We start from the raw sequence: 21286 nt of genomic DNA, 5'->3' as shown, positions 1-21286 counted from the left end.
CCATGATATTCTCGATTCTTGAAAACTAAACTTCTATTCAATGCACCTTCCAATATTTACCTTTCATTAAAAAATCCATGCCCTTCTCTTCCCTTCCCTTCCTCTTCCATTCACCCTTCTATCTCCTATCCCTCCCCTATCCAACCTTTCTTCCCTTCCCTTCAAATTTGTGACATCTAGGCATTTAATCTGGACATTTAATTTCTCCCATGAGCAGAAACACGAAGGCCGATCTTGCTAATTCTCTCGTCTTGAAGCGTCTAGTTACCTCAGCTTTCTCCAAGAGTATCGTGTCTGTTTTCTCGGTTATAAACGTTGGAGCTTCCTTAACGCTTATTGAGTTTCTTTCCGAATGCACACCTTCTTTCTAAGCTGCGGGGATCATGTTTCTTAATGGTCCCTCAAAGCGAGAAAATGAGAAAAAATCCTCACTCACACAAACCATTTCATAATATATATCAACGCATTTGTGATCAGTTTATGCATCATCTATTTGGGGGAGTTTTTATCATGGCACAAATTTGGCCCGTCGCTGCTACACGGTAAAGCCACAAATTTGGTCCGTCGCTGCTACCGGGTTAAAAGAGCAACATCCGGGTCTAACATGTGCCTTCTTTCCTTCTGTTAGCCTCAAGCTACCTTAGTTTCCCTCCAGAGTATCGTACCTGCTTTCATTGTTGTAAGGAGTTTCTGTGGCACGTATCGGGTTATATTCCACGTGCATGCTTCGTGTCGACTTAACGAGACCTGATTACCATGGTTTTGCATCTCACCTGAAGACTGTGGACAGGTGGAATGTGGCGGCCGACCGGTGGTTTCTCTGCCTTTGACCTCACCTGCAATAATGTAAGGTAATAATAGTAATGAAGAGCAGGAAAGTAAAATGAGAAAATGCATCACCATCCATATCAACAAAATAAGCTACAAAACAAGAACGAAATAGCGCACGCACACACACACACACACACACACACACACACACACACACACACACACACACACACACACAGACAGACAGACAGACAGACAGACAGACAGACAGACACACACACACACACACACACACACACACACACACACACACACACACACACACATTATCCCCCAAAACACACACTCGCACACACACACAAAACACATTACTCCCTGCCCCCCCCCCTCCCCCTCGCCCCTGTCTCCACCCCGCCCCTCACTAAACCCGCTTCATGAATAACTGTTGTCTGAATCGAGTTGGAACAAATTCTGCCCTATTCGACTACGGTCCCCGCGATCCATATTCATCGGCCACAAAATGACAATTGTGCTCCCCTCTACCCACCCACCCCTCTTCCCACCCCCCAAAAGCACCCTCCACCTCTTTGTTTTCCCTTTTCTTCCATTCCCTTTGTGTCTCTCGTTTCTCTTTCATTTCTCTTCTACTTTCCCTTCGTCTCTCTCCCCTTCTCTTTCGTTTCCACTAAATCTTCCTCTCTCTTATTCTCTTCTAATACATTCGTCACTACATTTTTTTTTCATCCATTCCCTTCCCTTGCTTTTTTTTCTGTTCTCTATACTTCTTTCCCCTTTCTCCTCCGTTTTCTTTACGTCTTTTTCTTTCTCTTCCATTGCATTCGTCTCTTCTCTATTATTTTCACTTCTCTCTTCCTTTCATTCGTTCCTTTCACCACTCTCCCTTTCTCTTCGGTTCCCTTTGACGTTCTTTCATTCTCTTCCATTCTCTTCACATCCCTCCCTTATTTTCGTTGATACAGTCACCACTCTTCCCTTCTCTTTCCTTTCTCGTTTGCCTTCTCTTCTTATCTTCATTTCCGTCACCCTCGTCATTTAAATCCTCTGTCCTATCTCCCTTTCGAAGTATTTCCTCTTTCATCTTTCCGTACTTCCTTTAAATTTCTTTTCTTTCCTTTCCTCCCTTTCTATCGTTTTTCCTTTCCATCTCCCCATATTATTTTCAGATATCAGCCTTCTCTCCTCCCCTTACCCTTTCTCCTCCCCTTTCTAATCTCATATTTTAACCCTTCCTTTAACACTTCCCTTTTTTCATTCCTCCCCTTGCCCTCCTCTTTTCCATATCACCTTTCCCTCAATACCCATCACCCTTCCCCCATTTCCTTCCGTCATTTCCCATCTTCTCATCCCCTCTCGTGCCGCTTATCACCCCTCTCCCCCTTCTTTTATCTTTCCTTCATTACTCCTCTTATCAACCTCCCCTCCATTCCCCTTACGCCCATATCTCCCTCTCATGTCATATGGCTTTAACCTCCTTCACCCTTCCCATTCTTATCTTTTCATGGCCTCCCTCTCCCTGAGCGTCTATCTCCCTATTTCCTACTCCCCTTCCCTCTCTCTATTTTTTTCGTCTACTTCCCATTTGGTTCCTCTCCTCTCTCTCTCTCTCTCTCCTTCTTCTTCCCATCCTCTTTCCCTATTATTATTATGACCTTTCTCTCTCCCTTAGCTCCTATCTCCACTCTCCTTCCTTACACCTCTTCCCTCTTCCTTTCATTATATTATTTTACGTACATTATGCTTTCTAACCTCTCTTCCTCCTCCTCCTCCTCCTCCTCCTCCTCCTCCTTCTTCTCATCGCCATTTTCCTTCTCTACTACTTTTCTTTCTTCCAGTCATTTTTTTCTCTACTTGCACTGTTTCTCGCCTCCTTTTTCTCCTCCTCCTTCCCATCTCCACTTTCCTCCTCTACTCCGCTTTCCTCTTCCTTTCATTTTTTTCAGTCTATTTCCACTATGCTTTCTCTCCTCCCTCCTCCTTATAGTTCTTACCACCTCCATTTTCCTCCTCTACTCCTCTTCCCCTTTCCCTTCATTTTTTACCTTTACTTGCACTATGCCTTCTCGCCTACTCTCTCCTCCTCCTCTTTTTTTTCCATCTTCATTTTCTTCCTCTTCTTCCCTTCCCTCTTCCTTCCGTTTTTCCTCTACTTGCACTATGGGGGTTTTTCCTCCTCTTCCTCTCTCTTCCTCCTCCTCCTGCTTCCTATCTCCATTTTGTCTTCCCTTTGTTTTCCGCACTATGCTTTTTCACCTTCTCTCTCTTCCTCTTTCCCATTTCAATATTCCTCCCCTACTCCTCTTCCCTCTTTCCTTCGCTTTCTCCTTTACTTTCACTATGCTTTCTCGCCTCTCTCCTCCTCCTCCTCCTCCTCCTGCTATTTCGCCTTCTCTCTCTTCCTCTTTCCCATCTCAATATTCCTCCCCTACTCCTCTTCCCTCTTTCCTTCGCTTTCTCCTTTACTTTCACTATGCTTTCTCGCCTCTTCTCTCTCCTCCTCCTCCTCCTCCTTCCCATCCTGCCATCCTATTATCGCCTCCGTCTCCTCGCCCCCACAATTCCCTCGCCCTGCGCTATCTCACTCCCCCGAAGTCATTCTAGTTAACCCCAAACGTCATTTGCATATAATAGAGGCAAGTTTCCCCCTCAAAGTATACACCAACAACGTTCATTGCCTATACTCTTTCTCCCTTCGCTCCTCTTCTCCTCCTCCTCCTCCTCCTGCCTATTCCAACTCCCATTTGTTCGCCCTCACCTTCTCCTCTTTGACTTTATCGTATTCTCTACTTTATCTCTCTTCTCCGCTTCCTTCTGCTGATTTATCGCACTCCTTGTGTTCTTCGGTTTTCTTATTCTGCTTTTCCTCCTTCTTCTTTCCTTCTCCTAATAGATTTTTTTACTGATTTTTCTTCCTCTCTGCACATCATTTTTCTCCTCCTCCTCCTCCTCCTCCTCCTCCTCCTCCTGCTCCTCCCCCTCCTCCTCCTTCTTCTGCTAGTCTATATCATTCTCAACCGTGTCCTCCTTCTCCTCCTCATCCACGTTCGCTTTCTCCTGTATTACCATCATAGCCTTCTCTTCCTCCTCCTCCTCCTCCTCCTGCATCCAGCTCGTCTTGCAGTCAGCTGTTTGTTCGAGTTGGTGAGTCACCTGATCGATTGTTTTGTCAAGTCAGCTGACTGATGGCTTGTTGAGGTGACTTGTGATGACCGTGTGTGTGTGTGTGTGTGTGTGTGTGTGTGTGTGTGTGTGTGTGTGTGTGTGTGTGTGTGTGTGTGTGTGTGTGTGTGTGTGTGTTTAGCTTTACACCATATTGTTTAATGAATTTTACGAACGTAGTCACAATTTACCTACTTCACAGTCTTCCTATTAATTATTTAAGGGGAGAACAAGGTAAGAAGGTCTCGAAGGACAAGTGAGGTCATCAAAACAGAGTACCCAGGTGAACTTTCCATTAGACCGAGTATAAATCACCCACCTTAGTAATACGTCGAGGGTGGAGGAATGGAACAGGGAAGGGAAAGAGAGGAAAGAGGTGACTAATGAAGCATGAAAGAGAACACGATAAAATGGAGGAAAATCGGTAGTGAGATTGCATAAATAGGTGAAAAGAGGAAATGGTACGAATAATGAAGGAAAAGATAATAAAAAAGGTTGGTGGAAAGGTGGGATGTCAAGGGAGAGTAATGAGAGAATAGCTAAAAGGTAAATAAATGGGAAATAGAGGAGAAAGTTTGTAATAGAGGATTAATGACAGAAGTGGAGAGATAAATATAAGAAAAAGGAAAAAAACAAACAAAGGATATTTAACCGGTCAGGCGATTATTTTTTTTACAGTAAAGGAAGCAACTCAAGGGCAAAAATAAATGGGCAAAGAGAGCTAACTTGATACTCTCCTCTAGAAAGAAGTCAAATCCTGCAAATAAAAATATAAAATGAAAATAAATCACGGTGAAAAGGTGAAAAATCGCAAAATGAGGAAATAATGAGGGAAAAAATATAGATGATGTAGGGGGAAGGGAAGGGATTTGAGGGATAATAGTGGATAATGGAGTGGGCAGGTGAATTCGTGATGGAGGGGGAGGGGGGGGAGTGTTAGAGTCGTAATGGAAGTAATGGAGTGGGCAGGTGAATTCGTGATGGAAGGGGAGGGGGGGAAGTGTTAGAATCGTAATAGGGGTAATGGAGTGGGCGGGTGAGTTCGATGTGTGAGTGTGGAGGAGAATGAGCTCATCAGTGGACCCGTGTATGCAGGTGGCCCAATTAATCCCCCTCATGGCGCGGCGTCAGGTGCGGGGGACGGGAACACCTGGCGGGGCTACATTACCGTCCCATGGGTAATTAATGGCAGGTGTGTGTGTGTGTGTGTGTGTGTGTGTGTGTGTGTGTGTGTGTGTGTGTGTGTGTGTGTGTGTGTGTGATGGCATTAACTCATCATCCTGTCCTGTTTTGATTGAATACTTAAATTGTCTGTTTATTTCATTGTTCTCTCTCTCTCTCTCTCTCTCTCTCTCTCTCTCTCTCTCTCTCTCTCTCTCTCTCTCTCTCTCTCTCTCTCTCTCTCTCTCTCTCTCTCTCTCTCTCTCTCTCTCTCTCAATGCATACATCAAATACCATCCATTAGTCAACTCTATCTTCCAATCCTCTGATGTTGTTGCATTTTTTCCCTTCCTCCCTCCTTCCCTTCCTCTTTTTCCTCCCCTTCCATCCTGTCTGTCTCCTTTTCTCCATTATCCTTCTAAATTTTCCCTCAGTCTCTCCCAATAACACACACACACACACACACACACACACACACACACCAGACAATCACAAGGAACATCAAAAAATGGAGCGATTGCAATCATCGACCAATCTTCCTTAGGAGGGTTTGTTTACCAATTTACATAACAGTGTTAGGCGGTGTGCATGGGCACGGAAAGGGTGGGCGGGGAAAGGGGGGGGGAAGAGAGAGAGAGAGAGAGAGAGAGAGAGAGACATACAGACAGACAGACAGACAGACAGAGAGCCAGACAGACAGACATATAGAGAGACAACGGCAGACAGACAGATATATACAGACAATGGAGGCAGATAGACAGGCACATAAACAGAGACAGACAGAAACAGACAGACATATAGACACAGACGCTTAAACAAACAACCAGGGAGACAGACAGACAAACAGAAAGAGATCAGACACATACACAGCCACGGAGTCTTCTGGTTGAACGGGAAAGGGAGGAAGAGAAGGAGGGAAGGAATGAGAGTCAGGGAAGTTGGAGGAAAAGATGAAGCAAGGAAGAAAGGTGGAGAGGTAACTTTGGTGAAGGACTGCATGAAAGACTGGGAAGGAAGAGAGAAAGATTTAAAGATGGACGTAAAAAGGAATAGCTGACACTGAGGCGGATGGAAGGAAGGAAGGCCGTGAATAAGGGAACAGGGGAAGGAGGATGGAAGAAAGGAAGGAGGAAGAAACAAAAAAGGTTGAACTTGTGAAAAAAACTGAACGGGTACAATGAGAAACAGAAGAGAAAGGAGGAGGAGAAGAGGGGATGTAAGAAAGGAAGAAGACAAAGAAGACGGAAGAGGTGGAGATAAGAGGAAAACCAGGAGGAACAGAAGGATAGAAGGAAGGTCGAGAGAGTGTGAGGAGGAGAAGGAGGGAGGGAAGTTGGTGGAGAATACAGAGGAAGGAGGATGGAAGAAGACTAGAGGGAAGGAGGGCAAGGAAGACGGAGAGGAGGGCAGTGGGAGAAGGAAGGAAGGAGAACAGAGAGAAGAAGGGGAAGCAAGAAGGATGGGGAGGAGGGAAGAGGGAGAGAAGGAGGGAGGGAGGAAGAGATTCAGTGAGGCGGCAAATAGGCGGGAGACATCCCAACACCTCTGCGCCGACGCCTTCAGGAGACTCCGCCATCACAACACTTCGGCTCAACACCCTCAGAAAACACACAACACGCAACACTAGGCCTTCCACGCAACACAAAACACACTCACACACTTCAGCATGCAACCTAACCACCCACAACCCCTCCACTCCTCTCTAGAGGGTGCACGTGGGTAGTTTTCGGTGGGTAGGAGCCGAAATGGTGTCCCCGCCGAATCCTCCGCCACGAAGCCTTGCCACATGCAGGCTTCGGGCTTATTAATGATCCGGAGACCAAAAGGCCGCTGATTCAGGCCTCGATTTAATTACCCAATTATAACTCGCCACATTAATTTCCCGCCGTTGTGATTGCCTATGGCTGAGGTCAAATGGCAGGGGTGACGGGGCAGGGGGGTGAGGGGGGCAGGGAGGGGATCACTTTGTCGCTGATCAATCCCCTTCCTCATACGCGCCCTCCCCTTCCCGCCGCCCGCCGCATATCTTCCTTCCTGCTTACCTGGTCCTGCCTCCTTCCTCCCCCCCGTCCCTCCTCCCTTACGTACGTTTTCCTCCCTTTCTCCCTCCTTCACTTCATCCCTTCTACGTTTCTTTGTTTCCTTCCTTCTTTCCTTTCTCCCTTCCTTCCTTCTTTCCTTCCCTGTTTTCCTTCTTTTCTTTCTTCATTTCTTCATTCATTTCTTTCTGTCTTTCTCTTTTCTCTCTTCCTTATATATTTCCTTCCTTCCTTCTTTCCTTTCCATATTCTTTTTCCAACGCATTCATCGTTCAGGCATATCATTTTGGCCTCTCTCTCTCTCTCTCTCTCTCTCTCTCTCTCTCTCTCTCTCTCTCTCTCTCTCTCTCTCTCTCTCTCTCTCTCTCTCTCTCTCTCTCTCTCTCTCTCTCTCTCAGCTAAGTTAATAAAAAAGAGTCAAGCACAGAGCAGAGTGTCGCCTCGCCCCGATAAATCATTACCGACCTAAAGTTTAATACCGAAAAGGTTGTGGCCCGCTAAAGGGTGAACGGGGTGGGGTGTGTGTGGGGGGGGGGGGTAGAGGATAGAAGATAATTATGGGATGAAATGGACGCGTGGAGAAGTACGGTAGCAAGGAAGATGGTGGCTGGTGACAGTAACGTAAGGTGACAGGGGGGGATAAAGGTTAATTTGCTGGCTTATGCTATTGCTGCGCGTGGCCTCATTGCTCATCTCCATTAGCCCTTGAGCCTGTAATGAGAAGAGCCCATTTACCCCGGGATAAAGGGGCAGTGTGACATTCTGGTTGCCACGGTTTACCTTCCCCAGGTTTCCACAGGTACCCATTTATGGACCGGCCTGAAAGGGAGGATGTACAGCTGAGTGCACAACGACTACCCGGGTCCATGGTTTCGTAGCTAGGTCCGCTAACCACTGAACCACGGAGGCCTTACAAGGGGTGATGGATGGGCAGAGAGCAGATACTGAGCTGGAGTTTTAAGCGTGATCGGTGGTGTGGAGGAGGAGGAGGAGGAGGAGGAGAGGGTGAAAAAAGAAAAAGAAAAAGAGAAAGAGAAGGATTTGAGAGAGTAGGAGGAACAATTGGTAAAAGGGTTTCAGGCTGGAAGAGGTCATACAGGCAGCCCAGATTAGCGAGTCACCTGAATAAAACAACTGGACCACTGATTAGAGCGATTGACCGGTTGAAGATACCTGACTCTCACACACACACACACACACACACACACACACACACACACACACACACACACACACACACACACACAGACAGACAGACAGACAGACAGACAGACACACACACACACACACACACACACACACACACACACACACACACACACACACACACGGTTTTCCATTCTCCATTTCGCTTCCCTTTTCTCACCACCATTTTCCTCATTCACCGCTCAACATTCCGTTTTGTACAATTGCTAGCACTGATAACTGTACAGTGTCTGACGCATTATGGTAGATATATCACCAATGTGTGTGTTTACATCGTACCTTCAGAGCATGAACCGACACTTCATAAATCAGCCAAATATATTTCGCTGAATTTTTTAAAATGTATCGTCGATGTGGTATCATAAATGAAGCTTTTCACACTTCTTTGCATTCGCGTGAGAGAGAGAGAGAGAGAGAGAGAGAGAGAGAAATTTATATATAATGATTGTGCAATTATGATTTATATGGATGCAAAATGTTAATATATTTCATATACCATCTACTTTACCCTGCACGGTGAGAGAATCTCAAACGCTGTGATATAATACTATTAATGAAGTTTGCCAGTCGGTTCATGCTCTGAAGATACGATGAAAACACAGTGGTGAATTTTTATTTTTTTATTTATTGTTATATTCCAATATTACTATGGTTCTTCTTGCAATGGTTCATCGTGCACAGTTTACAAAGATAAAGGTATAATTTCTAATAAAGATAAATGAGTAAAGCGCCATAACTTGAATATTTGGTTAGAGAGTAGTTCAGAACAACTATTCAATCTACTAAAATAGAAACAGTTAGGCGTATGACTATGAAATATAAATGATCTAAAATCCTTAAAACGATGAGGTAAACATTATGTAAAAAAATAACAATTGAAGTAAAAATATGTAAAAGAAACCTAAAACAAGGAAGTATACATGATATAAACAAAATCTAAGCAATGAAGCTAAAATAATATTAATTAAAGAAACCTAAAACAAGTGAGTAAAAGACTAAGACAGCGGTATTAAAATTAATACTTATTGAACACACATACAGTATTAAAATTAGGAAGGAAGATCATGGTGTAACAAATGGTCTTAAATCTAGACATATTTCCTATATTTTTGATGCAAAGAGGCAAGGCGTTCCATACTCGTTGCCCACTGACAAGTGTTGATCTCTGGCCGCAGTCAGTGTTAATTCTAGTTTTTTTTTTTTTTTTTTTTTTTTTTTTACGTTGATTGCCTATTGCGCCGGTAGGCATCTTCCCGGTGGGGCCTGATGGTCGGCCCAAGGCTTCTTCCAGGTGGGGCCTGATGGTCGGCCCAGCCCGTTCTGGCGCAGGCGAGTGTTTATAGTGGCGCCATCTTGCAGTTATGTACAAAAGGTCTTGTTTCCTCGTGCTAACCTGATTGACATGACTTACGGTGGGGAGGGTGAAAAGGCACTTACGATATTTGTTAGAAAAAATATTGAACATAAATATACATTGTTCCTTCTATCCATACTCTTTTTTTTCACTTTTTTATCCTCTTTCCACTACCATACTTTCTATCCTTGTCCCTCCAACATCCCTTCCCCATACAACATGTCCCTACAGCATCACCCAATCAATCTCCCCCCCCCCCCCCCCTTCCACTATTAGCCATAAAACATTCCCCCCTTTCTCTTCCAGCCATATCAGTCACCCATACTCCTTCCTTCACCCTAACTCTCCCATCTCCCCTTCTCACTCCCTTTCCCCGCCCCCCCTCCCTCACCTCCCCGCCTCCGCCTCATGCATATTAAGTCCCCGCTCACAAACCATTAAATTAGACACGAGACTCACGCCCGCCGTTGGAATACTCAAAAAGCCCTGATTCCCTTCCTCCTCGGCGGCCTCCTTGCCTTCCCTTCCTTTCTTCCTTGTACGGTGGGTGTGTGTGTGTGTGTGTGTGTGTGTGTGTGTGTGGTTAATCTTCCTTTTGTTTCATATTTTGCATATCTCACTCATTTTCTTCATTATTCTCTGTATCTCTGTGTCTGTCTGACTGTCTGTCTGTCTGTCAGTCCTCTTTTGCATCAAGCTGATGAAATAATGAATGATGTAAATCATCCTCTTCATGCAAACTATACTTTTGCGAGATCTGGCAGGAGGCTGTTACTCCCAAAAATTGCATACAGGGACTCATTTATGGCAAAAAGTATAAAGTTTTATAAACATTATGTATCATCACGGAAATAGAGAGCAGTGGCCAGTTAGACGATTATTAGATATTGATGGAATTTTTTTTTATACTTTTGATGTTTTAGGTTTCTCTTTTTTTAGTACTTCTATTGCTTTTAGGTTGTTTTATATCCTTTTAGATTTGGTTCTTATTGCTTTTAGGTTGAAATCTTTAATTTATATTGTTATGCTTTGAGTCATAACAGTGCTTTCTTCTTTTATCTTACTCTTTGAGCACAACCCAAGAAGAATTTCTGACCGTATTTGTATGCAATTGGACAACAAATGTTATCTTATCTTAGCTTATCTTAGCTTATTTTTTACGTTTTCTTCTTCTTCTTCTTCTTCTTCTTCTTCTTTTTCCTCTTCTTTTTTTCCTTCTTTTTTCCTTCTTCTTCTTCTTCTTCGTCTTCTTCTTCTTCTTCTTTTTCTTTTCCTTCTTTTTCTTCTCTCCTACTTCTTCTTCTTCTTCTTCTTCTTCTTTTTCTTTTCCTTCTTTTTCTTCTCTCCTACTTCTTCTGCTTCTTCTTCTTCTTCTTCTTTTTCTTCTTCTTCTTCGGTGATGATAGGTGACGTCACACACACACACACACACACACACACACACATCGGCCGCTCCCACACCTCTTTGCTTTTTGCCCACCGTCCTTCCGTCTCCCTACAGCCACCGCCTACTCGAACTCAATTACACGCGATCTGCATCTTTGGCTCTTCTAATCTCTTGACAGGGAGGCAGAACAAAGGAAGGAGTTACTTTCAATGCTAGGAATAGTAAAAGGGTTCAATTTAAAAGCTAAAAAAAATATCTTATTTCGTCAGAGGACTCACGGTTATCTCCACCACGCAAGATGCTTTATCACACATATATACACTACATGCAAACTATAGCTAAAAGAAAGTAAATTGTAATTGCGCCGCCCGGGAATCGAACCCGGGTCGCAAGAATGGGAATCTTGCATGATACCACTACACCAGCGGCGCTCCTCTCCGCGGCGACCATAGACAAAAATATATCAAGGCAGATAAAGCAACCGTCGTAATGATAATGTCAATAAAAAAATGATCATTACATCGGGAAAACATCAACAACAAAGTAAATAATAATAAAAAAAAAAATAAAAAAAAAATAAATAAAAAAAAAAAAAAATAATAATAATAATAATAATAATAATAATAATAATAATAATAATAATAATAATGATATTAATAACAATAATAATACTTCCTCCTATCTTATGTCTCTATTTGTATATCAGTCAATCTGTCTAGCTATCTATCATTCTTTTTCTCTCATTTTCTCCCTCCTCCCCATCCCTCGTTCCCTCTTTCCGTCTCTAACTCCCACCCTCCCTCCCATCCTCAGTCCCTTCCTTCTTTCCCTTCTTCCTTCTTTCTCTTCTTTCTTCATTCTTTCCTTCCTCTCTTCTTTCCTTCCTTTCTTTCTTTTTTATTGTCCCTTTCTTTCTTTCGTCGGTTCCCTCTCCTACTGTCTAACTATCAATCTATTTATCACTCTCTCTCTCTCTCTCTCTCTCTCTCTCTCTCTCTCTCTCTCTCTCTCTCTCTCTCTCTCTCTCTCTCTCTCTCTCTCTCTCTCTCCATTGTTCCATCTTTCCGGCCCTTCCTCTCACCTTACTCCCTTCCTTTCTTCCTTTCTTTCTTTTCTTTCTTTTTTCTCTTACATTTTTTTCTCTTTTGCTCTCTCACTGTCTACCTATCTATTCTTTTCTTTGCCCATTTTTTTCTCTCCTCCTCTTCCCTCGTTCCCTCTTTCCGTCCCTCCATCCCTCCCTCGCTCCCTGTCTCTCTTCCTTCCTTCTTTCCTTTAACTTTATTTTATCTTTTTTTTCTTTCTTTGTTTGTTTCTTTCTTTCTTTCGTTTCTCCACCTTCACACTCTATCTTTATATCTGTCAATCTATCTCTCAGTTTCTTTCTCCCTCTCTCTCCTTTTCTCTTTGCTATCCGTCCCTCGTTCCCACTCTCCGTCCCACCCTTTCACCCTCACTACTTTCCTCTCTTCCTTTCTTCGTTTCTTCTTTCTTTCTTTCCTTCTTGCTTTCTCTCTTTTTTTCTATATCTCACTATCTCTTTATTTATCTCTTTCTTTCTCTACTTAATTCTCTCTTTTCTATTCCATATTCCCTCTTTCCGTTTCATCCTCCCTCACTCACTCCCTTTCTTTCTTCCTTCTCAAATCCCGCCTCTAGTAAGCTCTACCCCGCTGGTCGTTCTCCTTCCTCTGAACCTCCAAGAAGACGCTTCGTACCCAAAAAGGTCCCAATTTGGCCCAATGTGATGGCTAAATGGGAAACTTTCTTATCGTCAATCATTCTCTAAAAAGATGATTTATTCCCTCTTTATTTCACTTCCCTCTTTCACTGTGTTTCTGTCCTTTTGTCTGTCTGTCTATCTATCCGACCGTCTTTGTCTGTCTGCCAACCTCTGTCTGACTAATATACTTCTCTCTGACACACACACACACACTCTCTCTCTCTCTCTCTCTCTCTCTCTCTCTCTCTCTCTCTCTCTCTCTCTCTCTCTCTCTCTCTCTCTCTCTCTCTCTCTCCCGTTTACAAATTCACGTCGTGTAATTAATCTGCCACTGTCTCCGGATCTACTTCCCTTATTTTCTCCCTTTCCTATCTTCCCCATCTTCGTCTGCCTACCATTAGTCTTCGCCTTTCTTCTCTGCCCCTCCTTGTAATTCCAGTTTCGTATCTCATTTCTTATCTTTCACATTTTGTTCGTTTCTGTTACTTTTCTCTTTTCGTACTCGAGCTCTCTCCCTTTTTGCTTAGCTCTCCTCTTTCTCTCTTTCCATTCTTTCCCTTTATTATTTCCTTTGTCATTCATTTTCTTTCTTATCTATACCCTCCTTTTGTTTTATTCATTATCACTTTCTTTGTCTGAGCTTTTGCCTTCCTGTCAAATGCTCTTCTTTTCTTTTCTTTTTTTCTGTCCATCCATTGATTTTCTTCCTTCCTTCCTTCCTTTCTGCTTTTCTTCCTTCCTTCCTTCTCTCCTTTCTTTCTTTTTCTTTCTTTCCTTCCTTCCCTCATTCATTCATTCGTTTATTAATTCTTTCTTTCTTATTTTCTTCTTTCTTCCTTCCTTCCTTCATTCATTCATTCCTTTCTTCCTTTCTGCCTGTCTTCCTTCTTTAATTCCTTCCTCACTTCCTTCCTTTCTTATTTCCTTGATCCTCCCCATCAGCAGAACTAAACACATCGTCCTCGGCGTTAAATTCCTCCCAGATCTCTTTCCCTCCATCTACCCTAATCTTCCTCTCCCGCGTGCATCCTCATCCCCATCTCCCCATCTTCTCATTCCCCATCTGTCGCCGGATAAAATATAGGGAAAAAGGTGCCTTCCTTCTTCCACCTCCCCCCTCCACACCCCACACAAAGGGTCGTTTATGCCCCCCTCCCTCTCTTCCTTCTCCTTTTTCCTCCCTCCCTTCCTTTCTCTCTCTCCCTCCTCCCTCCCTCCGGCCGTTCTTACTGTCACCCTATTTAATGATACGATCAAATGACCTCACAAGGGGGAATGGAGGAGGAGGAAAAGGAGGAGGAGGAGAAGGAAGAGGAGGAGAAATAAAGGGAGCAGGAAAAAAGAAAATTAAGAGGAAAAGATGAACATAAGGAAAACGGAATCGAAAAAATAAGATAGAAAAGAGAAAGAGAAAGGAAAAGAGAAGGAATGGTTAGCCAAGGAAGAAGTTAGGAAGGACGAAGAGGACAATGGAATGAGGGAAGTAAGAATAGTGTAGAGCGAGGAGAGAGAGAGAGAATAGGAGGGAATGGGATGTGGGATTACCATGGGATTAGGAGGACTGGCTGCCGGAGAGAGAGAGAGAGAGAGAGAGAGAGAGAGAGAGATTGCATCACCGTTTATTCCTTCTATACATTCCCTCTACCCTCGCGTCCTCAGTGCCCTGGCGTGGTTTTGAAACGTGGCAGTTCGGCACCGCAGACTTTATGCAAAAAAAATTGATACAGAGGACGTTTCGACTTTACGGTAATTGTGGGGAGATGAGTCGTTGTATGATAAATTCAAATGTTTACTTTTGACCCTAAATGACCAGTCTGGTGGCGTAGTTTATTTGGTGCTTTTTGGCTTCGATCAAAGGCGGGCAAACTTTTTAGAGCGAGGGTCTGACGAGACTTCTGAGAGCTGCCCGCAGGCCAGACTGGCAAATGAGATCTAAAAAGTGACTAAATACAAGAATTTCATTAAAATAACCTTCACATCCAGTATATGAAAATGCACAATTAACTAGCAATGGTAGCCTACATTCCAATATTTCATCAGTCAGTATTCATGTTCCACGTGATATTCACCAAAACATGAGTGTAGAGAGAAACATTACATTGAGTGCATCTGCCAGCCACATGCAGCCGGTAGATTCTGTTCGGCAGATTTTTTTTTTCGTAGGGAGGGGGGGAGGGGGCTGAAGTTTCGCGGGCTGAATTACAATGTTAGGTGATGAGAGCAGGGTGGCGGGCCAAACGTTAGGCCTTTGCTGGCCGGAGTTTGCCCACTTTTGACTTAGATGAAAGAAAATAATAATATTAGCAATGTTAATCTGTTCACCACATTGAAGTGCTGCAGTCTTTACGATAAAACATGATAAAAAAATATACAACTCAAAAGTAGAATTCAAAATAGCAAAGTCACAAATAACACATTAAATACAAAACAGTCATCATACACCATTACATTCTGCACACCAAACACCACCACCACCGACACCTCACAGCAGTTCAAGTGTCAATGCAGAAAGCGAAGGGTTTCGTTAGAGCTTTCCCGAGACAGTGCAAATTTTCCTCTCCACATGGCAGGCGTCGAGCACACGTCCTCCGACTGTTGTAACGATAAGCAGAACGGATTTACGACTCCAAACATCAATCGCGGCACCAAACACGACTCGGCGGCTACAAATCACACCCACACGCTGACAGATATATAATTAATTTCACACATTAATCAGAGCACGTTACGGCCCTTGCTTCTTCTCCAACTTTTCTCCTACTTCCCTCCGTACCAAATATTTCTTCTCCTACTACCACTCCAATACTTCCTCCCTCTTCCTCTACTATCTTCGCTTACTATCACTTCAATACTTCCTCCCTCACCTCCGTCTCCTCCACTATGTCTTACGCTCCCCTGCACCCTTTGTTCTCTAATACTTCTCTTCCTGCACCTTTTACACAATTCAATATATAATCGCCCAAATTAGCGTTATCACTCCAATACCTTCCTACAACTTCTCCGTCATTTCCTTTCGCTTCCTCTTCCTCTACTTCGCTACGACACATTCTCTGTCATCTCCGTACTTTCACTTCTCTATCTTCTTCCAACACCCCCAACACACCATTTTGCTTCCAGAACTTCCGTTAAATCACCCTCACACACCTCTCAGTCAGTTCTCTTCCTTATCTCCCGCCACTTCTTCTTCTCCTTCTGTCTCCTATAAGTCACCAATCCACCCATCCCAGTGTGCTCCCCTTATTTCTCTTCCCGCTGTGTCCCTCAAACCACCCTACCATAAACTACTCCCGCCCCTACTCCTCCTCCCTCTCCTCCTCCTCCTCCCCCTTTAAGGTCCAGTTCCTGTACCTCCCTCCCTGCACACTCTCCTCTTCGCCCTTCCCCCGTCACGCCAAGCCAGCAGGAGCACCGTGAATGATTAAATTAGTAACATTTTGCGGTGATGGCTGCGGCGGCTCCACCAACTTGATTAACTCCAAAGCCCCCTCCGCCCCCACCCCCTCTCTCTCTCTCACTCTCTCTCTCTCTCTCATATGACATAGTGCTCCTGTTGCCGCTATTCACTGTATCCTCTCTAGTGTCTCTCCTCCCCCTACCTCCCCCTCCCTCTCTTTTCTCTCCCCTCCCTCCCCTCCTCCATCTCCTCCCCATCCCTCACATATTCTCCCCCAATCACCGGTCACGCTCATACACTTCCCCTCATTCCCTAAGTAACATTTTCCACCAAACACATTCCTCCTCCTCCTCCTCCTCCTCCTCCTTCTCCTCCTCCTCCTCCTCCTCTTTCTCCTCTTTAGTGACTGAGCATTGCAAAGAAAAAGGAACCAACCAACCACCAACACACACACACACACACGCACACACACACACACACACACACGGCCCCGTCAAAGCTCCAGCAAGCATAAGAGCGAAAAAAAAAGACTAGAGGAGAATAAAAGTCACCCTTTGCCGTATATATCGCAGATGACAGTCAAGTGGGCGGATGGGAGGACGGGCGGGCAGATGTTCAAACGGCAGATGGAAATACGAGTAGGAGAGGATGATGGGTGCATGGGAAAATGCATGGATGATAAAAGTGAGGGCGGGGGTCTGAGGGATGGATGGGGGGGCTGCGGAAGAGTTGAGCATCTCTGTAGTAGTAAAATATGAGTAGGGGAGAGACTGGATGATGTAGAAAGATACGTTGGTGAATATCGTGATTGGGTGTACAGAAGAGTATATCGATCAGGAGCGAGTGAAGGATGCAAGATGTAATTAAACTGCAAGTGCGGAAGCGACTGGATGAAGCGAGTGAGGCTAAAGCGGATGAAAGCGATGAAAGACGTGAGTTATGAAGGTGAATGCATGTAGTGGTAAGATGCAAAACAGGTGGAGGATGAGTAAGAGAAAATAATAGTGGTTGTGCTAAGGAATGACGGGGGAGGGGGGGGGGGGCTTATGAGGATGGGTGGGATTTGTGTGGAAAGAGACAAAGGGAAAAGAAAAGTGGAGTAATGAGGGCATGTAGGTAAAGGTAAAGGTGGGGGCATACGGCATTCGAACCCGGGCCCGCGGAGTAGTAGCCAGGCGCGCTGACCACTAGACCACGGAGGCGTCTATGTACGTAAAGGTGGTACTCAAATTAGGGAGGACGGAAGGAAAGGGGACAGTGGGTTTAGGGAAGGGGGAGGTTGTTAGTGAGGGTGGTGGAGGTGGACAGTGGGTTGGGGGAAGGGGGAGGTTGTTAATGAGGGTGGGGGAGGTGGACAGTGGGTTGGAGGAAGGAGGAGGTTGTTAGTGAGGGTGAGGGAGGTGGACAGTGGGTTGGGGGAAGGGGGAGGTTGTTAATGAGGGTGGGGGAGGTGGACAGTGGGTTGGAGGAAGGGGGAGGTTGTTAATGAGAGTGGTGGAGGTGGGACTAGAGGGGAGGAGAGCAACTAGAAAGAGAAGAATCAGTAAAGGGAAAGATTTCACGGCTTATGGCAGCGCAGTGGACGGCAGCGGATTGCTTCCCTCGTTTTTGTCTTCCATCATAAGCCAAATATGAGAAAGTGCGACGAGGCATCAGCTCTTGGGAGGGAGTGAGGGAGGGAGGGTGAGAGATTGTAAGGGGGGGAGGGGGGTTATGCAGGTGGGTCTGTGTACACAAGAAATGCCTGGTGCTCTCTCTCTCTCTCTCTCTCTCTCTCTCTCTCTCGATGAAAGCAAAGGATGCCAAGTCCAAACCAGACGACATAAAGAACGTGTGTGTGTGTGTGTGTGTGTGTGTGTGTGTGTGTGTGTGTTTGCTCGGGCCGCTAATGACACCGGAGGGCTATTTATACGGCTCAGTCTGTCCGTCTCTGTCTGGTTCTGTTATTAATTATAACCTTGATTTCTCCCAGGAAATTCCCTCATTTATATCTCCCGTGTCCCTCCCCTTCCTTCCTTCCCTTCCTCCCTCCCTCCCAACTTCCCTCCCCCTTGCCCTCCCTCCAAACCTCCGTTCTTTCATGCTTTCCTCCTTCCTCTCCCTTTGACATTCGCCTACAATTTTCTCTCGTCTCTGTTTCCTTATCTTTCCTTCCCTCTTCCCTCTATACCTTGCCTCCTGTTCTCCTTTTCCATAGCTTCTCTCCATCTCTTTCGACATACTGGTCTTTCCTTCCTCTACCCATTCCTTTCACCAACTATTTCTTTACATCTCTAATTCCCTCGCTTCCTTCCACCTCTACGGTCTTCCTACTTACACTCATCAATCTTTGCCTCGTATCCCCATTTCTCCATTCATCAGTTTCTCCATCTACGAATCCTTCCATTCATCCTCTCGTCTCTCCCTACACGTTCCCTTTCCTCCCTTGCTCATTCCCACACCCTCTCCTTCTCCTCCTTTGCCCCTCCGTCCTTCTCTCCCTCCATGCTATCTCCCTCCTTTCCTTCCTCCAACACTACCCCACCCCTCCCCAGCTACCCTCCTCCCTCCCTACCACCTCTAACTTTCACGTCACATCGCTGTCCCAATTTAAAATGAGAGTTGCAATCGCGCCGGACAAGTAAGGATTAATGAGCGACGCAAACAGCAGCAGCGGAACAACAATAATGATGATGGATGGCGTGCGTGATGAGGATGACGATAAAAACAGCGATGAATATTTAAAGATTAGATGCGGAGATACGACAGATGAATGAAGTTAAACATGAAAAATGAGAACAAATGAAGTCAACGGTTAAGAAGAATGATCAAGGCGTTACACACACGTTGACAAGGAGGGGAGAAGGGAAGCAAGAACAGGATAAAAAAAAGGATAGCAACAGTGAAGACAACAACGAAAAACCTGTGAAGACAATAAAAATTAAGTATATAGAAAATGTGAGACCAAAAAAAATATAGAGGAAAATATAGACAAAAACGGAGAGAACGAAAACAACTGAGACAAATATAAATAGATAAATAAAAAGAAAAAGAAAAAAGAAAGAAAGAAAGAAAGGTTCACAGAGAAAAATAAAAGCGGTAGTGGGAGGAAGAAAAGGAGGAGGAGGAGGAGGAGGAGGAGGAAAGTGCAATGGCCCTTTCGTCTTAAAAATGAGGAGGAAAAAGGGCGACGCAATGCTAACACGGAGGAAAATATGCTGCTTGGCCCCTCCTCCTCCTCCTCCTCCTCCTCCTCCTCTTCTCTGTCTCTCCTTTTACCTACTCCTTTTCGTTTCCTCTTACCTGCTTTTGCTCTTGTGGGGGGAGAGAGAGAGAGAGAGAGAGAGAGAGAGAGAGAGAGAGAGAGAGAGAGAGAGAGAGAGAAGAGAAACCACTCAGTAAAGATGGAGATAAGAAAAGAGGTGAAGTGGAAAGCAAGAGAATTGGAACGGTAAAAGAAAATGGGTGAGCAGTGAAAAAGCGGAAATGGAATGACGATGAAAGGAAGAGGTAATAAACGGAATGAAGGGAAGAGATAAAGATGGAAATAAAGGGAAGCATTCTCATTCACTCCTCACTCGTTCCTTTCTTTACCCTTTATTTCATCCCCTTTATACATTATTATTTTTCTCTTTTACGCTTTCTGTTCAGGCCTTTCCTTCCATTCTAAATTATCAACAGTTATATTTCTACACTTTTCGGTCTTATCATTTATTTCATGTTGGTTCGTTATCCTCTAACTATCTGTTTATTCGTCTGTATTTGTCTGTCTGTATCTGTATTAGCTATGTCAGTGTCGGTCTGCCTTTCGGTTTGTTTCTCTTTCCATTGTTTTACTACTCCCGCCCTGGATCTCTCTCTCTCTCTCTCTCTCTCTCTCTCTCTCTCTCTCTCTCTCTCTCTCTCTCTCTCTCTCTTACACACACACACACACACACACACACACACACACACACACACACACTCCCTTATCACGCCCTGACCCAGTGCCTCACGCTCCCAACCTGTGCACCTAATTAGTGAGCGGCGCACACCTGAGTTTACGAGGACGCCACCTGGTCTTTATGAGGGGGAGGGGGGAGGGGAGGCCTACTCGTATATGAAGGGGGAGAGAGAGGAAGGGAGGAAATGAAGGGGAAAAGGGAAGGCCGCAGTTGAGGATATACAGGAAGAGAGATTAAGGGAAAGCGAAACTAAGGAATAGGGGGGAGTGGGAGTTGGGAGTACGAGGGAGAGGGGAGCCCTACTTGTATATGGAGGGGGGGAGAGGGGGGAGAAAATCAAGGGGAAAAGGGACATAAGGAAGAGAGATCAGGGAGAAAGCGAAACAAGGGAATAAGTTTGAAGGGAAGGTGGGTGAATTATACGAATAAGAGAGAATAAATAAGAGAGAGAGAAATGAAAGGGAAGAAGGAAATATTGGGGAAAAGGGAAGGCTGAGGTTGAGGATATAAGGAAACGAGACTAAGGGGAAAACGAAAGTAAGAAAAACGAAGGTTGAAGGGAAGGTGGGTGAAGAATACGAATGAAAGAGCGAGTAAGAAAAAGAGAAAAGAGAGTGACGGAGGAAATAAAGAAGAAAGAGGAAGGCTGAAATTACCGATACAATGAAGAGTGATAAAGGGGAAAGCGAAAATAAGGAATAAAGTTGAAGGGAGGAAGGGTTAAGAATACAAATGAGAGTAAGATAAAAGTAGGAGAAGGGAAGGAAGGAAGGGAGAATACAGTTTAAAGGTGCGTGAGGGAATGTGGGAGGGAGATAGGAAGGGAGAGTAATGTTGAAGGGTAAATGAAACTGTTGGATCGAGAATTAAGATGAGGAGAAACGGGAGGCAAGAAAGGTCAAAGAAGGAGGAAGAGGTGGAGAAGAGAGAAATGATATAAGACAAGGAAAGGCGAAAAAAGTGAAAGTGGGGGAGTAGAAGGGAGTAAAAGGTCAGCAAGGGAGAGAAAGGGCGAATGAAGAGAGAGGGAGGGAGATAGATGAACCATGGAGGGAGTCTGGAAAATATGAGATGAGGGAGGAAGGGAAGGAGGGAGAGAGGGAGAGACTAAACTAGATAAGGGGAAGAAGAGAAAAAATATAAGGGGGAAG

General features: G+C 44.7%; 1 non-coding gene across 1 annotated transcript; it reads right to left on the bottom strand.

Annotated features, from left to right (window-relative positions):
- Window positions 1–11455: 11455 nt before the first annotated feature.
- Trnag-ccc (transfer RNA glycine (anticodon CCC)) lies at window positions 11456–11526 on the bottom strand. The gene has a single exon. It is a non-coding gene; the product is annotated as a tRNA-Gly (tRNA).
- Window positions 11527–21286: the final 9760 nt, after the last annotated feature.

The sequence above is a fragment of the Eriocheir sinensis genome, chromosome 28, assembly GCF_024679095.1.
Source record: "Eriocheir sinensis breed Jianghai 21 chromosome 28, ASM2467909v1, whole genome shotgun sequence".
Classification (NCBI taxonomy): domain Eukaryota; kingdom Metazoa; phylum Arthropoda; class Malacostraca; order Decapoda; family Varunidae; genus Eriocheir; species Eriocheir sinensis.
The sequence above is the reverse complement of the archived record's forward strand: the minus strand, read 5'-3'. Positions and strand labels throughout refer to the sequence as shown.